Here is a 26,400-nt window from a genome sequence, read left to right as displayed (position 1 = left end):
GTTCCACTACTGGCACGGTAAGAAATTTAAACTTGGCTGAAAACTGGCATCCCGATATATTCCAGGTGGTTACTGGTAACTGATGTTGGCATGAGAGTGTTTTCATAGTGGCCACCCTGACGGACAACGCCGGCTCCAATGATTGAACGCTGGTCAAGACTGATTGCAAGGATCCAGAGTCGACCAACATCAAGAGTGCATGTTGCTTAAGTTGGCCCTTGAGACAAAGGGTAGTTCCTGCAGCATAACCAGTCCAAGCAGTAACAACAATTGACATCCATAGATGTTCAGAAGGCTCAGGCACCACTTTTGTCAGCTCTTCCTCAATCAGGAGGTCCCAAACTTCTTCAATGGCATGAAGCTGAATGGTACCAGCACATTTGTGACCATGGAAAATGATTGTATAATGTGGACTGCAATAATTCCAATAGACAAGCCCTTCCACTCGCCATCTGTGACCCAACTTGAAGCTCAATGGATCAGTAATCTTCATTGACATCCAGAATTCCCAAACAGGTGGAGGCCATGGTGGAAGCCTTCGAGTGGGTACGGTGTTAAGACCCTCGTCGTCGTCCTCGGGCACCCAGACCCCGCACGCTCTGTCAATGTCGCCCCATTCTTTCTCCAGCCCCCACTCCTGGAACCTGCGTGCCATCTGCTGGTACGGCGTGTCTGGGTGCTGCTCGGAGACGCACCCCTGGGCGAGGATAAATCCGGGCAACTCAAGATCCAGCGGGCAACTCAACCCAGAAAACACGAGATAAATCCGGGCAACTCAAAGCAGTGAGAAAGAGATCGAGCGAGAGACCTCTCATGGAATCGGCGCGACGGGGAGTGGGGTGGCTGCAGATCCAGCGGGGAGGGCGGCGCCCATGCACAGACAACAGCGCGCGTCCGTTACAGCAAGCACGGAGAAGCTACGGGACGCGCTTCCACTTCCGCTCGCTTCCACCCCGTCCATACCACCGCCCTGCCCGCACCTCGCCGCGCACCGCCTGTCCTCGCGCCCACTGCGCTTCCTCCGCCGCTGCCTGCGCGTGCGCCCGCTCAGCCGCCCCGAGATCCGGCAGGTCTGGCGACCGAGGCCGAGGCCGCCGCGCCGGAGGTGTGCCTGGCCCGGCAGATGCCCGCGGAGGCTAGTGGGGCTGGCGACCAAGGCCGAGGTCGCCACGCCGGATGTGAACCTGGCCCGACACACGCCCGTGGAGAACTCCATGACGAAGCTGGTGAACGGTGCTGGACCACCGCCTTATTGTCCTCCTCGCGATGGGGGGCGAGGGGGAGCGAGGCGAGGCGGGCCCTTGGCGGCGCCTGCAGGTAGGGGGAAGGGGGCAGGGGAGCGCTCGACACTGAGGGCTGATAGAACTCACCGGCGGGTGGATTGTGGAGTGCGGGTGGAGATTGCGGCGTTCGTGGCGGGGATCGCGGCGGGCGGGCGTAGTGAGGCGGGGGCGGCGTTCGTTGCCGGGCGGCGGGGAATCGCGGCTGGCGCCCGCGAATCGCGGCGTTGGGCGGTCGGGCGACGGGATGCTCGGCTGGGAATCGTGGCTGAGTGGGGGCGGGCGGGCGGGCGTCGGGATACTCGGCGGCGGTTGTTTGCCGGGCGGCGGGATCCTCGGCGGGGTAGTTAGGCGTGTGCGCGCGGGAGCCGCGGGAGTCAGGGGAGAGCGGGGGCAGTCTACAGATGAGTCTTAATAGTTGTAGAGAATACGGAAGAAATAAGCTAGTTCATCGTCCTGTCACTTCTTAATTTTTTTTTGTTTAGTTTGTGGAGTGAAATGGGTTGCTCTATTACTATCTCATTACTTATAGTTTGTTAGTTAGTACTAATATTAGAAATGAGTTCATCCCACTAAATTTATGTTTATGTTTAGTTATAGCGTCCAAGAGAGGGTATGCTGCTGGTTGAGTATAGCGTCCTTTTGAATTATTTTGAAAAAAGAAATGAACTAAATAACTAAAGCAGCTGTCGTAGTATGAAAAAAAATTCATCTAAACACGTCCAGTTTAATTTCTTTATTTAAACTCGTTGAGGGGTATCAGACACTCATTTCAACAATCGCCAGAGCTAGTGAATACAAAATGAATGTATCTCTGTACGTTCTTGCATCCACTCATCGCGCGCTACGTCAGCAAAAAATATTTATATATATGTAGCTAATGCATACAGAAAACTGTACGTATTCTAGTGTCAGCCTCGCCCTCGACTCGAGAGTGTCCGTTCCAATACTCTATTCCTGCGTCCTGCTGCCGCACGCAGATACATGAATGCACATGCATGCATGCTGTGTCCTACAAATATCTATCTGTATATGCATGTATCCCGTGCGTAGATAAAAAGCAATTAGCATGAAATGCAATGCACGGCAGCGGCCTACTAGCTAGCTAGATTCCCCGGATCGGATCTTAAAATGGCCAAGTGGTTAATTAATTTCCTTAACGAACCACGGGGGCTATCCTCTCTCTCAGTCTCAGTAACAGTAACACTGTAACAGTAACATTGATGTCTACTCCTGCTTGGCGTCGTAGTAGCATCACGATGCAGGATAGAACATCCTATGGCAAATTTAATATGTTAACATAGAATTTTAAGCTAACATTTAGTTATATTATCAAAAATATTATGAAGTACAAGAATTAATTTTTTTTATTTTTTTGTGCATTATTTTCTCCCTACAATAAAAAAACGTGAAAGAATATCCAAATCTGTATCTGTATTCGAATTTTATATTAATTATTTTAAAAAATATAGAACGAATTTGAGGTTTACTTATTATGAATATCAATATGTTCTATGCTAAAAATAAGAATATAAGTTTATATAGCAGAAGGATCGGTGAGACGACCAGAGGATGGTGAATGAGAGCCAATCAAATTTTTGATGCCAACCACTGAAAATAAGCACTTCACTTCAATTAAAATGAATTAAGCGCTCGAACCAAAATCACATCAGCAAACCAGCGATCTCATGATTTCAAAATGTTTCTAATACTCACACGAGACCACAAAACAAACTGATCGCAAATCTGATACCGAAAATTCCGAATCGGTCCAAAACTGTGCCGCGAACAAGTGCCGATTTCAACAGCACGGAATTCTGTTCTCGGATGCAAAACCGAACCAAACGAACTCTGGTTGAGATGAAATTTTACACACGCGGATAAATATGTTTCCAAGGTCTCCACACATTTTTAGCTAAATCAGAATTATGAATCAACCACAGATTTGAAAATACAAACATGACTGAGGTTTTGTTGCGGACTTGCGGTTTTCTCGAACGAACTCAAAACGAGGTCAGCTAAGATCACAACCACAAACTACATCAACAGGACATAAGTAGTGATTCTAGGAGTATATCACACCCACCAACAAATCTCCAAACCAAATCCTCTAGAGAGATTCAAGGGTTTTCCACAAAAACACAAGAGACACCAAAAGAATAATAAGTGACCAAAACAATTTCAAATTTCAGCAATGATGCAAAACAGAGATGAAGAAGTGATCGAATATTGTGGGTCATATCGGCGTTGCAGATAAAAAACATAGTCGACGATTACAAATCACTGTGGATCTCTCAGCTCAACTTGTGTCTACCTAGAGAGAAAACTAGGAGCTCTAAAATGTGAAGTCTCAACAAAATGGTAGCCAAGAGAGATGGATGTAACAACGGTCTTCTCCTCTATTTATAAAGGGCTATTTCTATTTCCTAAACTACCCCTATTTACAAAGATCCTATTCATTCCACCAGGGGCTAAAATGGACCAACTCCTAGGTTTTCGATACGATGGCCACACGCTCCACACGAAGTTGTTTCGCCTTAACGCACCCTTCGCTGTGATGCCACATGCCGCCACCGGTTTCCTCCGGAATAGCCGCTACCGAGTTTTGAGACCCAAACTCAGCAAAACCCGTCATCCGTAGCGCTGGGTGGTTTTGAGGCCCAAATCACCAAACCGTGGTGACTATCGCATCGCGTGCGCGTCCCCCACGTCCTAGACACGTGTCCCGCCAGTCCTCGACCGCTCCGATAACACATCCCAGTCCGCCACGTCCTCGCGCGAGTGCGTGTCCCAGTATCAACCACCACAGATGGTCACCCGGCTGCTCCGGTCCATCAGCCAAGACCCAACACTCGTTTTTCACCGCTCCTGGTTCACCAGCACGAACCCACATGACCTTTACCTCAGTCGTTGACTACCGTATTTGTGTTCCACATGTGCATGCACAAGCCGAACGACATGATTGCACATACATAATCTTCCACTCTGGTCAGTTCACTGACTAACTCAGAGTGCTATCCGTTGACAATCATTTCTCATCAACCCGAAACATAAAGGACAAGTCAAAACTTGTGTTCACAATAACAAAATATATATGTTATTTCATTATAATAGAAGAAAAAAACTAAAAATTTAACATCCAAATAGACATAGGAATCCACCTCTAGATTCAGGGATGGACTGGTGATGGCGATGCGATGCATGCATGTACCTGCCTGCCCGTGCGTACGTTTCACTGTAGCTTAGCCTCAAGTAGAAATTAAACAACGGCATAAGCTTCGTAGCTATAGCTAGCCAGTATACTTCTCGGCTCGACATCTCCTCGCTTTCGTTTCTCAACTTGCCATCTATAACAGGTACTCAAATGTTTCTGAAAATTATTTTCCAACCAAGAAACAGCCAGCAAGCAGGGAGCTTAAATCCTAAGGGTTGATTTGTTGACAAAGAATTGAAGAAGATCTATATGAAAAAAATCACTTTCTATTTAAAATTGAATAGCAAGGATTCCTACGTTGTGGAACCCCTCTAATTTCCTACTCATCAAATCGGCCCTAAAGAGTTGTAGTTGTAGGTAATCAACTATTTTGTCTTGTATTATGGTTGAAAATTATTATTTTTGTTAACTAGTCATTGTTATATAGGTTTGCTATAAGAGCATTAAGCCATTTCCATCAGACTATAAATGTTCATAGAGTAAAGTTTAAAATAGGAGATGAGAGATATGATAGGTAAATTGTCGGAGATATATGTCCTTACATATGGTTTTCTTGGCTAGCTAGTAGAGCCTATTTTAGAGCTTGGACGAAAAAAGACTTGGATTTTACACGACGTAGTGCTCGTCGATAACAAGATACCTGTAGTGATTTCATCAAATTTAGATTTTGAAGGCGGCTATAGAGGTAGGGTTTATATATAGAGATTGATATGTGCGTGTTTCTTTTGTATATATTGCAGGTTCCGTATAAGAGACAAAATAAATGATCACTCCTTAATTAGGATGTGAATAGTCGATCGTATGTGTGGTATACTTATGTTACTAAACACATGAAATTTTGTGACCAACTCAGGTCTGATTTGGAACAAAGGAAAAATAAACCATAGAGACAAAACCACCCTTAACTAAATATCTTAGGGCTAGTTTATCAACCATATTTTTTTAAGAGAATTCTATTTTTCTAAGAGAAATTGGTTTATTTTCTCTTAGAAAAATGGGAATCCATTAAAAATAAGAGTTATAAAACTAGCCCTTATATAAATAATATTCCTAGGATCCCTCACCCTGGAAAAATGCAGGGATTACTAAAGAATTTTGGTTTCCAAACTAGTGAATTGTGGATCTGCTGGTGGCGCGGTGGAGGCATGGCATCCCTGCCTACGCTGCTACTGCTACATATACTAGAATAAAGAGCGCCCTATCGGGCGCTATAGCAGTCATATGTTAACCTTCAGCTAGCACAGGTATAGAAACATCACCTCAAGTAGACTTTAAGGTACAGAAATAACTCCAGATAAAAGTAAACGGTAGAGTCATATAGTAAAGGCACCAGACTTAGCTAAATGAAGAAAGTGGTAGCCCAAAGTTAGTCATGGAATAGAATACAATTCTAGGTCATCAAAAGATATTGTGTACACAGATACTTAGATAACATAGTTTGCAGCCCTGTAAGCTAGAATGAATGCTGGAACTATAAGAGGAGGGACAAATGTTTTCAGACCTGACGCACTATTCAAACTGTCAGATATGCGTGGAGCTGACAGGGAGACAACCCTCGTGCACTTTGCTGTCCAAGAGATGGAGCGATCACAACTCACAAGGACCAAAGGCTTCAGATAAGCTCAGTGGAATAGAAAGGGAAGGTATTCAGAAATGGGAACATAATTTGTTTCAGAGTTAAGTAATGAGCTTGGCAATGTCAAGAAGGTAGCAAGTATAAATTTAGATACCTTGAAAAGTTCAGTCTCAAATCTATCACATGGACTGGCTCAATTGATAAGGTTTTTTTGGGAAGTACCTTATCTTCCATGACATGAATCAGAATTTCCTGCAGTGCATGAGATCATTCCAAACTCATGTAGAGAATACCAAACTGATGGTAGTCACTGGCCAAGGATGGGATGCAAAGTAGAAGGAACGAATTTACCTGAAAGTGCTTGCGCATATCGATATACCAAGGAGACTTCCATGTAGATGGAGATTCGAGTCCTCTTTCTATACCTGGGGTATCGTCCAATCTAGCAAAAGCAACCATTCAGAAGAACTATGGACAAAAAACCTACGGCGACCTAGCTTCAAATAAGCTGAAGTCTGAACTGATTAGCTAACAAAAGAAACAGATAATTCAAACATACCCAATCACAAGTGTGCATGTATCTGTTGTTCATATACCTAGTAATAACAGCCCAGTCATGTGCTTTGGAGTCCACAAAAACCTGTAATATATATAGTAAGAAAAGAAGTTCAGGAATTTGGGGAGCAGACATTAACTTTTTTTCTATACCAATAAAAAACATTACTTACGAAATTTCTGCTGCTGCTGGAGCTGCACCCCTGAACAACGACATCAGAGTCACTGATTTTTGTTAAAATCAGTAGGAAAAGGAAACGGTTCTGGGAAATGATTCCTCGCTTGGGCCTGACATCAGCTAAAACCAGGGTTCACAATTTCGTTTGCATTGACCCGAATTTCGTTTTGTGGACCAAAGTTTGACTTTTGTATTTTATATTTTGAAACAGAATCTATTTAAAATCGGGCCGAAATTAATTTTTTGATGAGTAGCGAAAACGGAATCTATTTAAAACAGGACCCATAGACAATTAGCTTCATGTCTATCAATTACTTGCTGTTGTCACTAAAGAAAAATTATAGCTATCAATTGATTCCATAGAGAAACACAAGTACACAGATCAGCAGCACAAATACAGACCTTTAGAGAACTGAGTTATAGTTTGAGGAATGATATAGAGCATATTGTTGTTCATATTTCCCTGAAGTTGTCAAATCAAAACAAAACAAATCTAACATGCACAAGATTTGAGTCACTCACAAACCCAATGACGGACCATTTTACCAAATATCTCAAAGTATCAAACTAATAACACAAATTTAAAGAAATTCGGGAACCCTATGGGGAAGTTTTGGGGAAACCAAAACCAGAGGCGCTTGTGGGGATTAATTCAATTGATGGTTATGAAGTCTTCTCACATGTTCCATCACCAAAACCCCTCAAGAAATTCGCCCGAGTCGCAGCCAAAAAAGAAGAATAAAAATCCACCAAATAGGTCATAAATCACATTAAAAGAAAAGACAGATATTACAGGAGGGAGAAAAATCTTGCACAAATCTGCTAGGAAATTGGATACAATCTCCCAACAGGCCACATCAATGTACATGTGTCTATGACAAAAGACAAATACTCGTAGAAACTAAAATTAGATATACACTCCAGAGAAGCAAAAATCAGAGACTTGAAGCGAAGAAGGCAGTAATTGGAATTACACATGTCTCGTATCTGCATTAAGGGGAGGCAACTAACTAAGAGTCGGACCTGTACATGTAGAAGGAAAAAAGTGACTGTTTTACATATGGAAAGTCATCTTGATAGGTGCAACAACCTGCATTACAAATAATAGAAAACAAAACCCATCAGCTCTAGGAAAGTAAATCACATTAGCAGAAAACCTAACAATCTAAACCTAAGACTCGTGAATTCACTCCCCACTAACAGCCGTATCGCTATTTTTATGCTGGTGTGGCACAGTGCCCTATCAGGTATGGGCGTACGGCGTACCAATCACTAATGTACATGATCATCTCAAATTGTATTATGCATTAAAGGGAACCATTTATAATTAAAGCGAAATGTTCATAAAAAGGAAGGCAATCACAAACAAAATAATGACACGCATATTATCTTCCCCTCTGTAGTATTTTGGAAATATCACAAACTATGACAAATGCCAAACCACGCGACAAAATCTCTAACTATCAAACGTTAGCCCATGAAGTAGATCAACCGCATGCCAAGTGACCTATTTTTATGCAGGTGTGGCACAGTGCCTCATCCTTGCACTCGCTAGTAATGTGCTCAGGCTCTTTGCAGTTCTAGCAAATAGCTTTTGAGGTGCACTCTGCTTCAAAGTGGCTATAGAAAAAAGGGAGCAGAGTTACTGTCCACTACAAACAAAACATTAGAAGAATGAAATCTGCAACAATTATTAAAGTGATACTTTGTACACCAATAAGGGGTGTCTGTTTGGGATTATAAACTGCGCAGATTATATAATCCAACATTTTTTGAACTATTCAAAATTTGTTGGATTATATAATCTCGGCAGATTATAATCCCAAACAAAACACCCCTTAAATCATAAATGCATCTGATTCCAACAAAAAATGGAACGGGTGCATGCGTGCGGCTATATTATAAGTGTTGCTGGTTTATTTTACCCTGGAAGGTTACAGTTACTGCACGTAACCGCAGATTGGCACGCATGGTTCTGTTTTGTGATGGCGGGATACCTGTCCTTCTGTGTCGTATTATGCTCCTCTGCATGACACCTACCAAAACTAACATATAATTAATGATCAAAATAATCTTCCACCCTAACAGAATGCCTTTCACTGCCACAGTAAGGTTTTAGTTTTGCACCAGTCTAGGCTATTAATCGTTTAGAGCTAGCAAAATTTGGAGTCAGTTCATCGATTTGGAGCCGAAGGCCCAATACAAGGTGGAGAGTAGCAAAATGACAGTTCAGCAACAGGCATAGAACCATGAGAATTCTTGTGACCTAGCACCATGTCGTGTTTCTGCGCTCAATGATGTTTTGTAGTGTGGCCTGACATGGTTCGAGTTACACACTGGCCATATATGTAGTAGCTAGTATAGACATACTTGTGTTCACAAATTTTGGGTGAAGCAACTCATAGGTTGTTATTCTATCATTGTGATTGAAAATCATCATCAGTTGACCTAGTGTTGGGGAGGAGGTTTGGTACAGGAAAGGTGTTTTAAATTTGTTGTTATTCCGCTAAAGCCTAATTGAAAGCTCCTTGGTAGCTATGACAAAGGTCAGGTAAGGCGATTCTACAACAATAATTCGTAAATATGCTCAAATATCTGCTAGAATGTCATAGATATTAGATAGTGGAGTCCTGTTTTGATCAAATGAATGAATCTATAAGTGATTTTATACCAAGAAGCAGATACTAAAGATCAAATTTCACTGAAATCATGGAATGCAGCTACCTTCTCTAGCTATTGATTGTTTCTTCCATTGACTGGACAACATCCTTGAGCAATGGCAGACTCACCATAGCCTTTTAGAACAAAACCCTCCAAATCATCAGGCCACTCCAGAAAACTAACCTAAACATAACATTTTTTCCATTATTTTAAAAAACAAAGCAATTCAAAAGTATTAAGAAAACAAGTTAATTTAAAGTATGTAAACATGAGCTAGGAAGCACAATAACATATTTGTTAAGAAAAAATGCTAAACCTAAGGTTCATGTCAGGAATTTGTCATATGTTCTATTCGAACATATTTTTTATGTAGCACTCCCGCAATCAGTGCACAGATTGGATTCATTGGAGTTTTCTCTCAACCAACCAAACAATAAATGGAACAATGAATTCCAGTCGAGGAATGACTGAATGAGAATATTTTACTGTATACCAAATGGGGAGGTTTTATTGTATGGATAGCCGAGCAGCATAAATTGCTTGACTAAGTACTTTGAATGCACCAAATAACTCATCAACATACAACTATTAGAAACATATAAAGATCATCTATAGTTTCCAAAATATAATAACCAACACCACCTCATGAAGATGATACATTATTTGAAAATGCAATAAACATTACAAAAATGAAAACCATGAACATGTTCCCTAATGGTTTATGTATTTATAGTTCCACAGACACTTCCCTTTCAATAATATACACATTATAATCCTTATTGACTGAACTGAGAAGCTTTTGCCTATGTTAAGGATAAGTCAAGTTGTTGCAAAATTCTAACTATAATTACCCCTGCTCACACATTTCAAAAAATCAAGTAGAATTTCTAACAAAGTAATAATCGAATTGATTTTATAACTGCTTGTAACTTCAACTTTGCATGTCAGTTTGATTCTCTAATTAGCCAAACACAAACACCTGATCTGACGCATTTGAAAACAACAATCTGAGCACACGTGCAAAACAAAATTGGAGGACATGTACAAAAGTTTGTTTCCTAAACAATACAAAGGCTTGATATACCGAATATGGAATCTTTGTGTCATCTTCACCTGTTTTTTTATTTGCTCCTATTGGCACAGAAGATTCCATGCCAACGTCTTCAGTCAAAATTTGGTGTTCTTCACTTTTTATATGCCCAGCATTTGCACAGATAGTTGTAAGTATGGAAAATAACTATAAATGATAAAATACTTCAAACATTGCAAGTTCCTTTGCCAAATGAAAGTAAAAGATAGTACATCATTTATATTTCTGCAGAACTGGGGGCTTGTAATTTCTGAACAGGCCTAGGACTCACATTAGGGCCGTCATATGTTAAGGTGCCAAGATAAGATATTGTGGAGCACAGTGCTTGGATAGATATTATCCATCAATTCTGTTCATGACCACATACATATGAGGCTGAGGCTATGTGAATGCAAGAGATATTTAAAAATCATTGAGAGTATACACTTCCTTGAAATCCAGAGATGCACCATAGGTTGTTGCCCCTTTTGCTAAGGCCACACCAAGCTTGCTGGTCAGAACTCCCACAACAGCCTCTGCCATAGTGGTTGTGCTTGCTTGTTTGGGGCTAAGTAACACGAGTTTAAGGATGTAATTGGCCTCAAAACCCAGATGTCATGTGTCAATCAAAGAGATCTTGTTTTCAGGTGAAGAATCTGAATTTTAGAACCAACATTGAACAAATTGTGAACTGAAGAACATTGATACCTGAATATGGCGACGTGAGAAAACAAGGATGCTCTGCAGGGCCTAGCTGAAGACACCTAAAACACTTGACAGAAGCAGAGTGGGAACTGCACTGATGCTGCAAGACCCTAAGAATAGTGACCAATAAGTCAACAACCATGAAGAGTTGTAGTTCTCGCAGCTCCATGTAAAAAAAGGAAGAACAAAAATATCTTCATAATATGGGTCCAGCACTGATGCTACTATGATTAATTAGCATCTTGTCCTTTGGGTGCTGACTGTAACAAGCAACACTGCATTCTACCAGCAGTAGAGAAATAAGCAAGAAACAATAATGACAGGATTTGTTTAACAACAATAAGGTAGTATTAAACAAACTACAGGTGATGCACCATATGGGGAGAAGCGACATACTATGAATGATCAAATGGTTGCAAATTCAATGAGGCAAGAATGCAAGACGTCGACACATACCGCAGTTCAGTTCACATCTAATGTATAATGAGAGTGTAAAATTTAACACCTACTGGTTGTAGCTAAAAGAAGTGCATAAAACGTTGCCTATTTGTGAAGATGTATAAATAGGACATATGAACACACTGTATAAGTTCCTACTTCAAACAAAATAATTTTTAACATGTTTCATTAGCAGTTTCAGGTACGTGCAACATTTGCGCTTGCACTTGATAATTAACATTTTCCTCTGTGTGTGGTGTCGGTCCAAACTTCACCAGGCGGCCCAAGGTGTAGCATGTTCTTGTATTTTACAAACTTTAGAAGCTAACCATAAAACACATGACTGTTTTCAATAAGTAATAGGTCAACAAGCGGGGTGGCCTCCTAATAAGGTAGAAAAAAATAATGGAATAGCATATCATCAATGAACATTAAACCTAATTGATTAAATGAAGCAACACCAATACTGCCCTTCTAGATCTACCGACGCATGGGTTCAATATGGGCACCGACATAATCGGTCTTACTCACCTCAGACCTCACGTTCGTGAGGTTCTCGCATAGGCCCTGCCGCCCTGGAGCCGGTTGATGAGGTCAGTACACGCCGCGGCGATCACCTAGACGTCGTCGTCGACCTAGTGGACCTCCACGTGCGCGGCGACGGCCCACGCTTGGACCTCTATGTGGGCCGCCTGGTCGGCCAGGGCTCGCACCTCGTCCTCCTGCTCGGCGCGTGCCACAGTGGCAACGATGTAGACCATCCAGAGCTCGTGTTGCGCCGGAATAAGTTGGTAAGTTGGAGACATGGCCTAGATCTTGGCGCTGCTGTGGCCTGGCTGGGCGTGGTAGGGCTCGAGGAGAGGGCTCGGGGGAAACTTGCAGGACAGCGTCATGAGATTGAGGAGGAGGTCGCCGAGGTTTACAGGAAAGGTGATGGGTGGACGGCGGGTGAGGTGGTGGCGCGTGGCGGGGTCGTCGGAGGTACCTGGGTCGCCCATCACCATGTGGAAGGCCCAGAGCAGGAACGCCAGCGGCGAGCGCGAGCCACGAGGGGGGAGAGGGATGCGACGGCATTGGAGGGAGAAAGGGATCGGAAGGAGAGGAGACAGGTACGACGTTGGAGAGTGTTCGGTGGGAGACAGACGTATCTACCTGCGCTCAGAGCTAAAGTTTAGGAAAATTTCGGGTCCGGGCGACTGCCAGGCGTCGCGCGACGGATGGCGGGGAGGCCGCCGAATGCGGGGGCGCAGCAAAACGGGTGAGGTTTTAATATCTCCGATACATATGTAGGATGTTCCCCTTTACGACCTCTCGTTCTTTGATATTTACGGCTTCTGCATAAATATGTATATGGTCGTGTGTGATGCAAGAACACATAAATCCATAAATATATACTCCCTCCGTTTCTTTTTATTAGTCGCTGGATAGTTGTACTATCCAGCGACTAATAAAAAGAAACGGAGGGAGTATATGATTGTGCATATATGCAACGACCTTTCTTTATCACACCATGATGTCTTGGGAGATATATTAGCAAAAACAAGCTAAGGGTGTCTAGCTAACTACACCTGTTATATAGGGATGAGTGGATTCAAGTAGTAGTTAGTGCTTCAGTAGTTTACATAAGATATATGCAGCAGGATATATTATAAATAATAGATGGGAAGAAGGCAAGCTGTCTCCATCACGTCGCCCTAGCTTTGTTTTCTTAATTAATTTTGTGTGGTCACATTTGCAGGCCGGGTCCCCATCGCAACCCTTTCACATTATCAGATGTGCAAGAGGGTTATATTATATTATATTTGACCTGTCTGTTGCGATTTACCTCGATGACATGGACATGTGTGTGTTGACTATTCAAAAGAGTGAGCTAGAACAAAAAAAACTAAATCATAATAAATGGCCGGCGATAATAATTGTTGATGATGATGAGTGAGGTTTGCTTCGCGATTTATTTACGTAATATTATATCGATCACCTGTGGTACTAGATCCAATGATTGAATCATCGATCGGTATATATATCATGAAGATTCTTTGGACCTTCGTTCTTTTATAAGAAACTTAACTAAGGCTCCAAATTAATGATGGGAGTTTTTTTATTTTACATTTACACCAAAATAACAAATGCGTAGAGGTACCGGGATTCGCAAAAGAAACACAATAGGTATTGCAAAGAAGCAACATTATTGTTGGTTGTTATATATAAATATATGTACTTTAGTTAGTGTGCGTGTGGTGGTCGTTGTTGCTTCTTTTATTTTATGGGGGAAATTTCTACACGCTCAATTATAGTTTCTGCGTTTTTTTATTTAACGTTTGTTAGTATAAAATTAAACTATTCACCGTTAAATAAAAATAGAGATAGTACTTTATATATATATATATATATATATATATATATATATAGCCAATTTTTTGATAAAATTATCGCGACCTAATTTCCTCTTGGTATTTTACATCGTGTAAAGACAGAGACAGGCTTAGAATTTGTAGGACCTTGCACATAAATCCTGAAAACTAGTTACTACAGATGAGATAGAGTTTGACTTAATCCCTTCACCAGGAGTCAGATAAGATAACCTAATATTTAACGCTAAATAAAGTCGCTGACGCTCAGATGCGAAATTTGTTTTGGCCTCACCGTACCTAGCGCGGCTACACATCATCGATCAGAACTGACCTACCTCGTCACCTCATTCATTTATAATTAACTTGGCCACAAGTCCAACGACCTGGCCAATAAATTGCATATATGTCGGCACAAAAGCTGAAAAAAAATGAGAAACAAACATTTGGAACGATCCACTAATACAATTGCCACAAGGGATGTATTCCCATGCTTACCGAAATCAAGAATTGAAAATTGTTATTATGCTCTAAAAAGTCTCTCTCTATCATGAATGTCAAAAATGAACTCACCATTTTTCCCGCGAGCTAAGATGGCATATCATTGAAAATCCGATTAGATGCGTCGTCTTGTAGTCAACGACGGCTATGTTGTCTATCACCTAAGAATAACATTGTTAATCTTATAATAAATTCAGAAAAAAAAATCTCATGATGTAAAGTCAACAACTTAGACTCATATGATCCGGCCGGTTTCAATTTTCATTTAGGCCCTGTTCGGTTTCACCGGAATAGACCAGGATTTATTCCTGCTCATCAAAATCTATATAAATTAGAGAAGCAATCCGGCCCGGAATCAATCCGGGCCTCCAATCCCTAACAACCGAACAGGGCCTTACAAATAACCTGATCAGCTCAGTTCATTCCGCGCGTCCGGATCATTTGTCATTCTTTTGTCATAGATCACGCCAGCATGCTTAAAGGTACGTTTTGTGTGGCTTAATTACGCCAGCTCCGGCTTTGCACAATAATCGTGTTATATATAGTAGTATTTCAGAGTTAGAGCCGATAAAGCCAAGAATTATGCTATCATATTATAGTGCCAAGATTTATACTTCTCCATTTCTAGTTCATTTTTTCTTTATTTTGTGAAATGGCTCCTTGTCGCTACGGTGCTTTGGTGGGAGTAGCCGGACCTGACCTAAAATGCACATCAAACACGGTCTATAAGAAAAGCATCACTGTTTCACTAGGCCATGCCCAACAGACTATATATAGATACATAAAACATTATTTTATATCGTAGAATTTATTATTTATAGAGTGAAGTTTAAAAAGATAGTACGATAATGAGCCGGATAGGTACTCTGTTAGATAGGTACTCTGTTAGAGACATCTTTAATATATCATCTATTCTATGGTCAACCTAATAGCATACTATACCCACCATGCAATACTTGTTTGAGCCTCTCTCTCTCGCCTCGTTCTCCTACCAAGCTAGCTTGTTTGAGCCTGAGCTAGACGTATGTATGCAGCATGCTTCTATTCTCTCTCATCTCTTCTGTATATCAATACATATCATTCAGATGCAACAATTAATTTCTATAGGACGTACGTAGACTGTTTTTTTTTTGGAAAAATGAAGTTGTATTAATCTTAGCCAATTACATCGAGTGATACAATTACACTAAGAAGACTTTCGGCCTCTACACAATTAGGGTGTACACAACCACACATACATAGGTTGGTGTGTGTTATCTTATAGTACTCGATGTAGCTAACCAAGTTTTCTCCGATAAACAAACAAACAACATAACTTAGGGCATGTTTGGAAGCATTCAGATTTTAAAAAATGGTTTATAAAAACTAAGGTGGTTCCAAATATTTCAGTTCATATATCCTAGTTTATAGAAACTGGATTCTGGTTTTTTGAAAAACTAATAAGCTTTCTTCCCTAGCTAAAATCACTTTATGAAAACTGAGGTGGTTCCAAACACTATTAACTAGTTTTTTTATAAACAAGTTTTTAGAAATTAGAGATAGAAACTGGATTCTTAAAAACTAGGTTACTTTTAAATGAAGAGGGCCTTAAGATATGATAATGCATCACTGATGGTGAGATCTCTTTGGAGGGATAAACAAAGTTGTAGAGAGAGAGAGAGATAGCTAGGTAGCAATAGTTAGAACATGTACCTAGTGGATGGAGGGCATGTGCACAGTGCAGACAGCGTGCACGGCTCCCGCCGCCGGCAACCGAGGGTGTCCATTGACCTGAGTCTGTGTCTTCACGGATCATCTTTTAACAATGAGCGAAATTTAATTGTGATGACGTTCAACTACGAAATCGTTCACTTTTAACCCCTAATATAACTATCACAAGCACACTTTTCAATAATACTGGGCTTTAACTTAGGGTGCAATGGTTTTTATGCGACATGGTGTTAACATGGTGGTACATATATATGTTCAAAAACCTTTTGAGATTTTTCTTGTGACCTAATTATAAATTTAGTAGCTAATTGCATTGTGTGTGTATATATTGGTAGAGTAACTTCGAATTCGAAAACCTTTTGAGATTTTTCACTCTTACAATATAGTGTGTGTGTGTATATATATACCTGAAATATATGCACATATTTGGAATCATGTAGACTTGTGTTTTTTAAGAAAAAACCAAATAACTTTTTCTTGTGACCTAATTATAAATTTAATTTCTTCTATAGACAATTGACTTTGTGATAATCATATATGCATTTGATATTTTTTGTAGTTTTTTTATAAGCAACATACTAACCTGCCAAATTGTGCCATGATTTCCAACGTAATTCATAATTAAGTTTATATTTTTATACATAGGATTATTATTCTAAAGCTAGATCAATTTGGTATGGTCTTCATCGTGATGGTCACCACGTTGACTAATGTTGTGAAATGTATATGTTCTAGTGTTGTGCTCCATTCCATCCCTGACTAGTGTCATGCTTCGGTTGGATTAAGAAAACTTTTACATTTTATCTTACATAAGTCAGCTTTACTCCTAGCTAAAAGAAAATAATCGACATTTGCTTTGTTTTCTAATAAAATTAAAGTACATGTACATACCACTAAACTAGAGTTTGAGAAGAATAGAGGCGAGCAAAACAAATGGATCCTTTTTATATATCAGAGGAGTGAGAGGCTTGTTATGACATGTACGCTTTAGATGGGATGTGTCAACCCAACCTTTGGGTGCTTGTCCTACCGATACCTTCCTAAGGTGTGCCATGATAAATATGTTTGCTTCACCATCTTTGAGTAAACTTGGGCATGTGGGTGGTTGAGTTCTGAAGATGTCCAAGGCCCTACAGAGTATGTTGAGGAGCGTACGAACGATTTCCTCTAGATCTTTTGCCTTATACATCTCGTTATAGCCTGTCTTCCCTTCCCTTGTATTTTCGAGGCAATCAGATAGGAGTGAGTCTGGAGTTATCTGCATGGTACCTAGCTATTTTCCAGGTGTTGTCCGTCTCGGTTAGAGGCATGCACCGAGTGGTTAGAGAGTTATAAATGCACCACCCCTTCCTTCGATCTTACACTTCTCTGGGGTTGTTGAGTTCTATCAGGGATGTATTGTCTGAACTAACTTGTCTAGACATACTCGAGGTCGAGACAGAGCGACCGAAATGACTATTTCTGATGTTTTTGGGGTCACATCTGACCTAATTGGCAATTTGGGTCATGAACATATTTCTCTTGGTTGGGACGACTCCGATTGGGGGGAATTTGGTGGGGCCTATCATAGTTTGGTCCAATCTTGCTAGGCTCGTCTTTGGTTGGGGAGTCAGTTAGGGCTTACCAAGGTTGAGTTTGGTTAGGTTCCACCTAGTCGGGATATTAGGTTGGGGTTGATTCTTTTTTGGGGATTGTTTTGGGTTTACATGGTGAAAGGGAATTAGGCTTACACCTAGTTCCTAATTAATTTTGGTGGTTGAATTGCCCAACACAAATAATTGGACTAACTAGTTTGCTCTAGATTATATGTTCTACAGGTGTCAAAGGTTCATCTACAACTATACTAAATCGACTGTCTAGAATACCGTAGATTATTCCGGACAGGAGAAGCTTTTTTGGAAAAACAGGCCAAGCGCGGACCGTCCGGGCCCTTGCGGCGGACCGTCCGCAACACCAGGATGACACTCGGACAGAACCAATGCAAAAATCCAAGTATGCACTACGGACCGTCCGAAGGAAAAGCAAGGACCGTCCGAGACCGTTCGCGGACCGTCCGGGCTCAGGCGCGGACCGTCCAGTAGGTGAGAAACCGAAAAACCCGAAGGTAACGGGTTCGGAAAAATGAATTATAGCGGCCTCGCGGACCGTCCGGGGTGCACGACCGGACCGTCTGCGACTGGCTTTATCTGACATCTGACGACGCATTAAATGCAATATAGCCATTGATATAGCCGTTACTGATGACCGTTGCGTTTTTAGCCGTTGATCTAGAGGCGCGGACCGTCCGGACCAGGCGGGCGGACCGTCCGCGGTCGGCAGAATGGAGCAACGGCTAGGAAGTGGTTGGTGGCTATAAATACAACCCCAACCACCTCCATTCACTTCACCCAAGCATCCCAACCTTCAACATTCAATACAAGAGCTAGCAATCCATTCCAAGACACATTCAAAGCCTCCATCTCTCCAAGTTTCACAATTGAGAAAAGAGATCATTAGTGATTAGTGACTTGAGAGAGAAAGTGGTCCGTGTGTTATTTGTCGCTCTTGTCGCTTGGCTTTTGCAATCGTGCTTTCTTTCAATCTTTCTTGCGATCAACTCAATTGTAACCAAGGCAAGAGACACCAATTGTGTGGTGGTCCTTGCTGGGAAGTTTGTTCCCGTTTGATTGAGAAGAAGAAGCTCACTCGGTCCGAGGGACCGTTTGAGAGAGGGAAGGGGTTGAAAAAGACCCGGCCTTTGTGGCCTCCTCAACGGGGAGTAGGTTTGCGAGAACCGAACCTCGGTAAAACAAATCCTTGTGTCTCACTTCCATATTCACTTGCGATTTGTTTTGCACCCTCTCTCTCGTACTCAATTATATTTCTAACGCTAACCCGGCTTGTAGTTGTGATTAATTTTGTAAATTTCAGTTCGCCCTATTCACCCCCCCTCTAGGTGACTTTCAATTGGTATCGGAGCCCGGTGCTTCATTAGAGCCTAACCGCTCGAAGTGATGTCGGGAGATCACGCCAAGAAGGAGATGGAGACCGGCGAAAAGCCCACTACAAGCCAAGGGAGCACTTCATCGGAAGCGTCCCGCACCAAGAGGAAGGGGAACAAGAAGGACTCCTCCAAAGGGAAGGAGAAGAGATCTTCTTCACACCACAAAGAGAAGAAGGAGAAATCCTCTTCCCACAAGCCGCATCGGAGTGGGGACAAGAAAAAGAGGATGAGGAAGGTGGTCTACTACGAGACCGATTCTTCATCGGCATCCACCTCCGGCTCCGACGTGGCGTCCGTCACTTCTAAGCGCCAAGAGCGTAAGAAGTATAGTAAGATTCCCCTACGCTACCCTCGCATTTCTAAACATACACCTTTACTTTCCGTCCCATTAGGCAAACCACCAAGTTTTGATGGTGAAGATTACGCTAGGTGGAGTGATTTAATGCGATTTTATCTAACCTTGCTCCACAAAAGTATATGGGATGTTATTGAGTTTGGTGCACAGGTACCATCCGTAGGGGATGAAAACTATGATGAGGATGAAGTATCCCAAATCGAGCACTTCAACTCCCAAGCCACAACCATACTCCTCGCCTCTCTAAGTAGAGAGGAATATAACAAGGTGCAAGGGTTGAATAATGCGAAGGAGATTTGGGATCTACTCAAGACCGCGCACGAGGGTGATGAACTCACCAAGATCACCAAGCGGGAAACGATCGAGGGGGAGCTCGGTCGCTTCCGTCTTCGCCAAGGGGAGGAGCCACAAGATATGTACAACCGGCTCAAAACCTTGGTAAACCAAGTGCGCAACCTCGGGAGCAAGAAATGGGATGACCACGAGGTAGTTAAGGTTATTCTTAGATCACTCATCTTCCTTAACCCCACTCAAGTTCAATTAATTCGTGGTAATCCTAGATACACACTAATGACCCCCGAGGAAGTTATCGGGAATTTTGTGAGCTTTGAATGTATGATCAAGGGCTCAAAGAAGATCAACGAGCTTGATGATCCCTCCACATCCGAAGCACAACCAGTGGCTTTCACGGCGACGGAGGAAAAGAAGGAGGAGTCTACACCAAGTAGACAACCAATCGACGCTTCAAAGCTCGACAACGAGGAGATGGCCTTGATCATCAAAAGCTTTCGCCAAATCCTCAAGCAACGGAAGGGGAAGGATTACAAATCCCGTTCCAAGAAGGTTTGCTACAAGTGTGGTAAGTCCGGTCACTTTATTGCTAAATGTCCATTATCAAGTGACAGTGACAGGGATAACGACAAGAAGGGCAAGAGGAGAGAAAAGAAGAGGTACCACAAGAAGAGGGGCGGTGATGCCCACGTGTGCCGCGAGTGGGACTCCGACGAGAGCTCCACCGACTCCTCCGACGACGAGGACGCCGCCAACATCGCCGTCACCAAGGGACTCCTCTTCCCCAACGTCGGCCACAAGTGCCTCATGGCAAAGGACGGCAAAAGGAAGAAGGTTAAATCTAAATCCTCCACTAGATATGAGTCCTCTAGTGATGACAATGCTAGTGATGAGGAAGATAATTTGCGTATCCTTTTTGCCAACCTTAACATGGAACAAAAAGAAAAACTAAATGAGCTAATTAGTGCCATCCATGAAAAGGATGATCTCTTGGACTCCCAAGAGGACTTCCTAATCAAGGAAAATAAAAAGCATGTTAAAGTTAAGAATGCTTAAGCTCTAGAGGTAGAAAAATGTGAGAAATTAACTAGTGAGCTAAGCACATGCCATGACACTATTGCCAACCTTAGAAATGAAAATGCTATTTTATTATTTAAAGTTGATTCTCGTGCTTGTAATGGTTCAATTTCAAATTCTAGAGATGATAATGATGATTTACTTGCTAGGATTGAAGAATTGAACATTTCTCTTGCTAGCCTTAGAAATGAAAATGAAAAATTGCTTGCTAAGGCTAAAGATTTTGATGTTTGCAATGTTACTATTTCTAACCTTAGAAGTGAAAACGATATATTACATGCTAAGGTTGTAGAATTAAAATCTTGCAAACCCTCTACATCTACCGTTGAGCACACTTCTATTTGTACTAGATGTAGAGATATTGATGTTAATGCTATTCATGATCACATGACTTTAATTAAACAACAAAATGATCATATAGCAAAACTAGATGCTAAAATTGCCGAGCATAACTTAGAGAACGAAAAATTTAAATTTGCTAGAAGTATGCTTTATAATGGGAGACGCCCTGGCATCAAGGATGGCATAGGCTTCCAAAGGGGAGACAATGTCAAACTTAATGCCCCTCCTAAAAAATTGTCTAATTTTGTAAAGGGCAAGGCTCCCATGCCTCAGGATAACGAGGGTTACATTTTGTACCCTGCCGGTTATCCCGAGAGCAAAATTAGGAGGATTCACTCTAGGAAGTCTCACTCTGGCCCTAACCATGCTTTCATGTATAAGGGTGAGACATCTAGCTCTAGGCAACCAACCCATGTTAAGTTGCCTAAGAAGAAAACTCCTAGTGCATCAAATGAGCATGATATTTCCTTTAAAACTTTTGATGCATCATATGTTTTGACTAACAAATCCGGCAAGGTCGTTGCCAAGTATGTTGGGGGCAAACACAAGAGCTCCAAAACTTGTGTTTGGGTCCCCAAAGTTCTTGTTTCTAATGCCAAAGGACCCAAAACCGTTTGGGTACCTAAAATCAAGAACTAAACTTGTTTTGTAGGTTTATGCATCCGGGGGCTCAAGTTGGATCATCGATAGCGGGTGCACAAACCACATGACTAGGGAGAAAAAGATGTTCTCCTCCTACGAGAAAAACCAAGATCCCCAACGAGCGGTCACATTCGGGGATGGAAATCAAGGTTTGGTCAAAGGATTGGGTAAAATTGCTATATCACCTGACCATTCTATTTCCAATGTTTTTCTTGTAGATTCATTATATTACAATTTGCTTTCTGTATCTCAATTATGCAAAATGGGCTACAACTGTCTCTTTACTGATGTAGGTGTCACTGTCTTTAGAAGAAGTGATGATTCAATAGCATTTAAGGGTGTGCTAGAGGGTCAGCTATACTCGGTAAATTTTGATAGAGCTGAACTCAACACATGCTTAATTGCTAAGACTAACATGGGTTGGCTCTGGCACCACCGACTAGCCCATGTTGGGATGAAGAATCTTCATAAGCTTCTAAAGGGAGAACACATTTTAGGACTAACAAATGTTCATTTTGAGAAAGACAGGATTTGTAGCGCATGCCAAGCAGGAAAGCAAGTTGGTGCCAATCATCCACACAAGCACATCATGACGACCGACAGGTCGCTTGAGCTACTCCACATGGATCTATTCGGCCCGATTGCTTACATAAGCATCGGCGGGAGTAAGTATTGTCTTGTAATAGTGGATGATTATTCTCGCTTCACTTGGGTGTTCTTTTTGCAGGAAAAATCTCAAACCCAAGAAACCTTAAAGGGATTCTTGAGACGGGCTCAAAATGAGTTCGGCTTAAGGATCAAGAAAATCAGAAGCGACAACGGGACGGAGTTCAAGAACTCTCAAATCGAAGGCTTCCTTGAGGAAGAGGGCATCAAGCATGAGTTCTCTTCTCCCTACACACCACAACAAAATGGTGTAGTGGAGAGGAAGAATCGAACTCTATTGGACATGGCAAGGACCATGCTTGATGAGTACAAGACTTCGGATCGGTTTTGGGCCGAGGCGGTCAACACCGCCTGTTACGCCATCAACCGGTTATATCTTCACCGAATCCTCAAGAAGACATCGTATGAACTCCTAACCGGTAAAAAGCCCAATATTTCATATTTTAGAGTCTTTGGTAGCAAATGCTTTATTCTTGTTAAAAGAGGTAGAAAATCTAAATTTGCTCCTAAGACTGTAGATGGCTTTTTACTAGGATATGATTCAAACACAAGGGCATATAGAGTCTTTAACAAGTCCTCTTGACAAGTTGAAGTTTCTTGTGACGTTGTGTTTGATGAGACTAACGGCTCTCAAGTAGAGCAAGTTGATCTTGATGAGATAGGTATTGAAGAGGCTCCATGCATCGCGCTAAGGAACATGTCCCTTGGGGATGTGTGTCCTAAGGAATCCGAAGAGCCTCCAAATGAACAAGATCAACCATCCTCCTCCTCGCAAGCATCTTCACCGACTCAAAATGAGGATGAAGCTCAAGTTGATGAAATAGAAGATCAAGCAAATGAGTCACCTCAAGATGACGGCAATGATCAAGGGGGAGATGAAAATGATCAAGACAAGGAGGATGAAGAACAAAGGCCGCCACACCCAAGAGTCCACCAAGCAATTCAACGAGATCACCCCGTCGACACCATCCTCGGCGACATTCATAAGGGGGTAACCACTAGATCTCGAGTTGCACATTTTTGTGAGCACTACTCTTTTGTTTCCTCTATTGAGCCACACAGGGTAGAGGAAGCACTTCAAGATTCAGATTGGGTCGTGGCGATGCAAGAGGAGCTCAACAACTTCACTAGGAATGAGGTATGGTATTTGGTTCCACGTCCTAATCAAAATGTTGTAGGAACCAAGTGGGTCTTCTGCAACAAGCAAGACGAGCATGGTGTGGTGACAAGGAACAAAGGTCGACTTGTGGCTAAGGGATACTCCCAAGTCGAAGGTTTGGATTTCGGTGAAACTTATGCACCCGTAGCTAGGCTTGAGTCAATTCGTATATTATTGGCCTATGCTACTTACCATGGCTTCAAGCTTTATCAAATGGACGTGAAAAGTGCCTTCCTCAACGGACCAATCAAGGAAGAGGTCTATGTTGAGCAACCTCCCGGCTTTGAAGATAGTGAGTACCCTAACCATGTGTATAAACTCTCTAAGGCGCTTTATGGGCTCAAGCAAGCCCCAAGAGCATGGTATGAATGCCTTAGAGATTTCCTTATTGCAAATGGATTCAAAGTCGGAAAAGCCGATCCTACACTCTTTACCAAAACACTTGAAAATGATTTGTTTGTATGCCAAATTTATGTTGATGATATCGTATTTGGGTCTACTAACGAATCTACATGTGAAGAGTTTAGTAGGATCATGACACAGAAATTCGAGATGTCTATGATGGGGGAGTTGAAGTATTTCTTAGGATTTCAAGTGAAGCAACTCCAAGAGGGCACCTTCATCAGCCAAACGAAGTATACTCAAGACATTCTAAACAAGTTTGGGATGAAGGACGCCAAACCCATCAAGACACCCATGGGAACCAATGGGCATCTCGACCTTGACACGGGAGGTAAATCCGTCGATCAAAAGGTATACCGGTCGATGATAGGCTCATTACTCTATTTATGTGCATCTCGACCGGACATTATGCTTTCTGTATGCATGTGTGCAAGATTCCAAGCCGACCCTAAGGAAGCTCACCTTACGGCCGTAAAACGAATCTTGAGATATTTGGCTTACACTCCTAAGTTTGGGCTTTGGTATCCTAAGGGATCCACATTTGATTTGATTGGTTATTCGGATGCCGATTGGGCGGGGTGTAAGATTAATAGAAAGAGCACATCAGGGACTTGCCAGTTCTTGGGGAGATCCTTGGTGTCTTGGGCTTCAAAGAAGCAAAATTCGGTAGCTCTTTCTACCGCCGAAGCCGAGTATATTGCCGCAGGCCACTGTTGCGCGCAATTACTTTGGATGAGGCAAACCCTGCGGGACTACGGTTACAAATTAACCAAAATTCCTTTGCTATGTGATAATGAGAGTGCAATCAAAATGGCGGATAATCCCGTCGAGCATAGCCGCACTAAACACATAGCCATTCGATATCATTTTCTTAGGGATCACCAACAAAAGGGAGATATCGAGATTTCATACATTAATACTAAAGATCAATTAGCCGATATCTTTACCAAGCCACTAGATGAACAAACTTTTAACAAACTTAGGCATGAGCTAAATATTCTTGATTCTAGGAACTTCTTTTGTTGATTTGCACACATAGCTCTTTTATATACCTTTGATCATGTATCCTTCATATGCTATGACTAATGCGTTTTCAAGTCTATTTCAAACCAAGTCATAGGTGTATTGAAAGGAAATTGGAGTTTTCGGCGAAGACAAAGGCTTCCACTCCGCAACTCATCCTTCGCCGTCACTCCGAGCATCACTCCGTCTTTGGTATAATCTTCACTCCCTTATTTATGACCAAAGGGGGAAAGAGTAATTCTAAGGGCTCTAATGACTCCGTTTTTGGCGATTCATGCCAAAGGGGGAGAAAGTATTAGCCCAAAGCAAAAGGACCGCACCACCACCTATTTTTTTTAAAAAAAGAGTTTCTCAATTGGTATGGTTCTCAGTTGATAAATTTCAAATTGGTATCTTATTGTGTTCAAAAGGGAGAGAAAAGTAGTGTTTCAAAATTGATTTATCAAAACCCTTTTGAACACTAAGAGGAGGATTTCATTTAGGGGGAGTTTTGTTTAGTCAAGGGAAAAGCATTTGAAACAGGGGGAGAATTTCAAATCTTGAAAATGCTTCTTGAAATCTTATTCATTTACCTTTGACTATTTGCAAAAAGACTTTGAAAAGGATTTACAAAAGAATTTGCAAAAACAAAACAAGTGGTGCAAGCGTGGTCCAAAATGTTAAAAATAAAGAAACAATCCATGCATACTTTATGGGTATTTATATTGACTCAATTCCAAGCAACCTTTACACTGACATTATGCAAACTAGTTCAATTATGCACTTCTATACTTGCTTTGGTTTGTGTTGGCATCAATCACCAAAAAGGGGGAGATTGAAAGGGAATTAGGCTTACACCTAGTTCCTAATTAATTTTGGTGGTTGAATTGCCCAACACAAATAATTGGACTAACTAGTTTGCTCTAGATTATATGTTCTACAGGTGTCAAAGGTTCATCTACAACTATACTAAATCGACTGTCCGGAATACCGTAGATTATTCCGGACAGGAGAAGCTTTTTGGAAAAACAGGCCAAGCGCGGACCGTCCGGGCCCTTGCGGCGGACCGTCCGCAACACCAGGATGACACTCGGATAGAACCAATGCAAAAATCCAAGTATGCACTACGGACCGTCCGAAGGAAAAGCAAGGACCGTCCGAGACCGTTCGCGGACCATCCGGGCTCAGGCGCGGACCGTCCGGTAGGTGAGAAACCGAAAAACCCGAAGGTAACGGGTTCGGAAAA

At 41.9% G+C, this 26,400-nt stretch overlaps 1 pseudogene; it reads right to left on the bottom strand.

Moving 5' to 3' along the window:
* Window positions 1-6,193: 6,193 nt before the first annotated feature.
* Window positions 6,194-6,962, bottom strand: LOC103649561 (uncharacterized; annotated as a pseudogene).
* Between the last annotated feature and the right edge of the window lie 19,438 nt (window positions 6,963-26,400).

This window comes from Zea mays, chromosome 3, assembly GCF_902167145.1.
Source record: "Zea mays cultivar B73 chromosome 3, Zm-B73-REFERENCE-NAM-5.0, whole genome shotgun sequence".
NCBI lineage: Eukaryota > Viridiplantae > Streptophyta > Magnoliopsida > Poales > Poaceae > Zea > Zea mays.
Note: the sequence above shows the minus strand (reverse complement) of the source record. Positions and strands in the feature narration are given on the sequence as shown.